This window comes from Larimichthys crocea, chromosome XXI, assembly GCF_000972845.2.
Source record: "Larimichthys crocea isolate SSNF chromosome XXI, L_crocea_2.0, whole genome shotgun sequence".
Taxonomy (NCBI): Eukaryota; Metazoa; Chordata; class Actinopteri; family Sciaenidae; genus Larimichthys; species Larimichthys crocea.
In genome coordinates this window covers 12,307,557-12,312,991 of record NC_040031.1, presented here as the reverse complement: position 1 = coordinate 12,312,991, position 5,435 = coordinate 12,307,557, and the positions used below count along the sequence as shown (strand labels likewise).

Here is a 5,435-nt window from a genome sequence, read left to right as displayed (position 1 = left end):
TCTCCAATACATTCCTCCAAGATGAGATATCTGTGCTAATCATGTTACAACTACCTGATATCAATAGTGGCAAGAAATAAAATGATACTGGTGTATAAGGACTTCAAAATAAAGATAGGAAATATGCTGTACACAGCACCAGAACCATGTAACAAAGCATCTGTGTGTAGCAGGCATGTACCAACCAGCTTAGGTTGTATCCCCAGTCCTGCTGGAGTACAGCGGGTTGGCCATGAGCCTCTCCAACAAAGACACGCCAAGGCCAAAGAGCAGCCAGCTTGGACTTCACTATTGGACCCAGCTGACGGGGATCTCCAGCAAACCATCTAAGCAGGCGAGAAAAAAAACAAAACAGGCATTATTAATCATTATACCCAGACAATTTATCATCAAAGCCTAAAAGGTGAGAAGAGAGCATACAAGAAATGCCTGCACACAAACAGGGTGAATGCAGTTAGTGCTGAGTGCTACGACCTGTCCATCCTCTCTCGATACAAGACTCATAGGGATCAGGGACTCTGGTTCTGTAGCCTGGCCGGCCTCGTCCAGAAACAAGTGTGTAAAATGACCCACTCTGAAGAAAACAAGTGAACGGAGTTAGAAAGAGGTAGAATGAGGACAATGCTGCTTGTTTAAATTGTTCAAATTACAGCGCAGGCCTTACTGTAGTCCTATATAGAAACATGCCAGCACTGGGCAGGTGCTGACCACAATCCGGTGGAAAGAGGCAGGACGGATGTCCTCGCCCCCTGAGAACTGTCTCAGCACTTCAGGGATGGACTGAGAAAAACAACAACATTGCATCAAGATGGCATGTACATTTTAGATGATAAGCAAAGTACTAAAGGTGCAGACAGAGAATGTTATCAGAGCCTCATCTATTATTCAGAGAGTATTACTGACAACTGTACCGCCCAACCTGGTGGCAAATGGCACGGGCATCTGTGCAGACCTTACTGCACACAGGAGAATGCATATTTTCCCTTTGATCAAAGAACACAGAGTGCACAGTGAATTTCTTTTCCCTGACGCTGTGCAGTACCTCTCCTGTCTACAAGAAGCGTTGACACGGGCCAAACTTGCAGCGTGCAGGAAGCCACTGTGATGCAGGCGGATGGCTGAGGTCAGCAGCGCTGTTGGAAGGATGCATACGAGTACCCTACTACTCGGCACAAAGTGGTAAACTGCGGGTGTAAAGACTTTATGAAGTTACACAAGCAAGGACGAAGAATGGAAAAGCTCGCATTTGTTCAAGAAACACTTGTGTTATTAGTCTAACAAGAGTCTTACTGGTGGTGTACCTGAGTATGGCCTCTATGACGTGATGGTCTTTCCGGTGCCTGGAGTCCAAATAGCACATAAGGAGTGGGCCGACATCTCCTGCCAGGATCATTTCACTGCCTCTCCTGAGGAGGGTTCAGCTCCGGTTAAAGAAGTGGCCTTTGCTGGGGATGGGTTTGTGGGAGTCTTCCATCTAGAAGTGATTAGAACCATGTTACAGACATAGCACAGGCAAAGCTTGTGCCAAATCAAAATACCCATACCTTTAGTCTGTGTGGCTTTGACTTCACGTCGATGGAAATGCTCGACACCTTCCATTTTCCATCGCTGCAGCCTGACATTCAAATAGAATACGTTTAATAAAAAACAAGACTGAATGACATTAAAGTTCTTTTTCTTTCACCTCAGTGGTCTGAGTCTACCACGTTCCTGTCCACTGAGGAGCCTGAACGTCACCTAGATGGGAAGAGAACTGCACAACAGTAAGAACATGCAGCAATTTAAATCTTACTGAACTAGTTAGATTAAATTACCACCAGGAGAGCTTCAATATAAATCAAAAACACAAGTGTCTTATAGAAAGTTAAGCCTTCAAACTTGTTGTGAAGTTGTGGAGACACTGCTGGTGAGTAAAATTATATTTTATTTGTTCCTAGAGGCAAATTTACTTTCCCTCTGTCTCACTATGGCAAAAGAAAGAGGATGAGGTAAGGTGCAAACAGCACCCTCTGGAGCAAATTCTGACCAGTGTCACGTTGGTCCTCCCAAAAAAAAAGATTTAGTAAATAGAGTACATTGCTTTGCTGCTAAAATAATACAGATGTTCACTCCTTTCATAGAACATGAGCTTTAAGTTGACTTCAAAATGAGATTGTCACCAAGAGGATTCAAATAAAACCTCAACTTACTCTCTCTGAAATTTTTTGTCTGCTCAAGTGCATGGTGACACCGCTTCATGGTCAATCTGCCAATGCAAGCAAAGTACTCTGATTACAACATGACACATTCTGGGTGAGATATGAATGCATTAATGTAAGGCAATCACTTTTCCCAACCTACCTGTGTAAGAGAACTCAACATCGAGCGGTTCTCCGAGGTAGCTGTGCTGAAACTCTGGTTCACTCTTAAACTCACGTCCTCATCGTTGATCTGTGAGTCAAACCGCAGCATTAGATCAATCAAATCAAAAGAGCATTAATTAGGCGAACATAGAAGATGCTTTCGAAAACATCTCCGTACCTCGTGTGACGTAGCTAATGTACTCCATCGTAATACCGTCACGCTGCGGTTTCTTCAACACTATTCTGTCACCTGCAGAGCAAATTTGTCAAAACTCACTCAGGCTGAGCAGGAAGAAAACAAACAACTTGAGCCTTTGCTATAAAAAGACACCTGAGGCCTCCTCACCTATATTGAGACTCGGTCTGGCCTTCAGCCAACCGAGACCTCTAGGTGCAGGAAGCATGCTCCTTTCCTGAGAAGTGCTCCGTGGATTGTGAATTCTCTCAGTTCCTCTCTGCATGCAGCTCTTCCAGCCAGAGAAGGGCTGAGAAACGTGATTGCATGTTGAATGGCGACAGCACCTGAGCGAACAGACACAGCAGAAGGAAACTGTGATATTTCAGTTGATCTCTGGAGGCAAATTTTTTTTTTTTTCTTCCCCTCAACACAAAGGATGAAGTAAGACACTGAATTCCAGCCCTTAATGCCAATTTAAAATAATAATAATATAATAATAAAATAATGTTAATATCATAAACACCATCTTGCTTGTAAAAACATAGAAGCCCAGAGCTTCACTGCAATGTCTGTAAGCTCACAAGGCACACTTCATGGCACAGGAGTGCTTAACACGCCATTAATAAACACATTAATTATGAGCAGCCCTATCTGACTCTTAATGTGCAACTTTTTTTGACATATCATGGGCACGCTCACCTCTCCTAGGCTGGGCTCAACTGCCAGCACATCACTATGTGTCTCCACACAATCTCTGAAAGCCTGGGGCAGCGTGAATTACGCAGGAAGTTTGGCAGGCGTCGCTTAGTCAGCCTGCAGGGGGGAAAGTCGATCTCAAACAAGGGACGACAAAAATAACTCATTCTATTGTATACACTTTTGTTTTAAGATAGGAAAACAATGATGCACACAGAAGTCAATAAAATATGGCAAAAAGAAAAGCTTTGATTAAAGCAGCAACGGGGACACTAATAAAGTTTGTGTTTTTCCGTTCCTCAAATATTTTCATTCTATCTAAAACATAAAATGATTTCCTCATATCATATCATGGAGCTGCATGCAAAAATCAAATATTCATTGAGATCTATCCATTATTAATGTAATATATTAGTAAAATGTAGGGCACAGGCAAGTGGCAAATATTACAATAGCTAAATCGTCATTTGTAAGATTCATTTCATCCTCATGCAGCATGGAACGGTTGTTTTGATACCTCGGTGTGTCTTTTGGAGCAGAGACAGTGATCACATGGGTAGGCACTGCTGAGACCGGCACAATATCACTGGGACTGTAGGGTGCAGAAGGCTGCAGCAGGTTCTCCTCTTCGCTGCCAATGTGACTCCAGGCGCCTCCCGATGGTGAAAGAGGAGAAGTGCAACAGCAGCACTCGGCACAGCTTCCCAAGCTCCTGAACAATGTCCCCACATGGAGTTTAGTTGTACACATCATACTAAAAAGGCTCCACAGAGAACTCGATACGTCAGTGTATAGACATTTAATATGGTACGCAAGCCACATAGGGAGTACAAACCTTTCCATTTCATTGTTTATTTACCTCGTGGCATTACAAATGTAAACTTACTTTTGCTTGCCTACTGCAATAGACAGCCTCTCTCCTGGAGGATATCCACCTCTCATCCTCCCTCTTACGGGTGAATGGATAGTCTCCGTCAGCACCTTGTGATTTTCTTTGTCTCCCTCTTTTGCATCACTGACTTGTTTTTCTGAAGACTAAGACAGTTTTGACTCTGGCACGGGCTGTTGTTCTGTCTCGGTTGACGGGCCCTTTGACAGCAGCTATGGTGAACTGTCTTTTGAGTCCCAGCCAGCAAAGTCACAGCACTTCAGTCTGTGAGCATCTGAACCTTTATTTCTGTTTATGAGAGAAAGATTAAGCTATAAAGAAAGTAATGTATTCTGGAACAGGTATTTCATGTCTACGAGTTAACAAAGTTGAAAAGTAAACTGATTTGTTCTAGGACAATGACCAATGCTAATCTAAACAATTTACGAGTTTGTGACTGTTGGACGTGAGAAATGAATATTTTGTTTCTTCTTTGTCACTCACTGTATCCAGAGCACAGCTGTCTTTTCTCCCCGATCATCAAATTCCCAAACTGGCTGTAGTCCGTTACTTCCAGCCCGCCTTTGTTTTCCAAAATGCTCTGGAGTTCAGCCTGGGAGAAGTTAGCAGAACAATTCACCTGCAATGAAAGAATAAATAATTTTTTTAAAAGCAATCAAATCGCAGATCTGAATTAGATCAACACATCAAAATGAAGATTTGAACAAATATGAAAAACTCTTGCCATACTTCTGAGATAAAGACATAGAGCCGAAAGAACTAGTCACTTCTTGTGCTCATGAAAGATGTATTTGTATGTTCACTATTTTTTTGATATCTCATGGGCCAAACAATTAATCAGGTAGCAGGTAAAACAATGGTAATCTATTGAGTGGCGGTAAAATTTGAACATTTACTAGTCATTTGGCTGTGGACAAAAAAAGTTAATTCTGCACACAGTTCAAACGCTGCATTAATACCTTTGATGACAGGGTGCCATACACAAGGCCCTCAACAGAAGAGGGACTGACTGCTCTCCACCATTACCAGGTTAACAAGGTGCCCTGGCAAAGGCTGGTAGTTAGCAGGCAGTAACAGAGAGTCCAGACTGAAGAACACACTGTCCTCCACTACTCCGCTGTTACATAACACACTGGTCACATGCACCTGGAGATAGCAGATCAGTCAGAGGGAGAGGGAATGAAATAAGTATATAATCAATATATTTAATGAACATGAATTAACTTTTTAAGCATCAACGCTTTCACTTAAAAAGACTAAATGGTGATCAGCTGGTATGCAATTACCTGTCCAAGCGGCAATAGCGTAAAGGGGCCACGGATTGAGCTTG

General features: G+C 42.7%; 1 protein-coding gene across 1 annotated transcript in view; it reads right to left on the bottom strand.

Annotated features, from left to right (window-relative positions):
• Nucleotides 1-1,589, bottom strand: part of mov10l1 (Mov10 like RNA helicase 1) — a 12,209-nt gene extending 10,620 nt beyond the window's left edge. The window contains exon 1 of the mRNA XM_027272516.1: nt 1,545-1,589. The gene's annotated coding sequence lies outside the window, so the exon portion shown is untranslated. The remainder of the gene's footprint in view (nt 1-1,544) is intronic.
• Between the last annotated feature and the right edge of the window lie 3,846 nt (nt 1,590-5,435).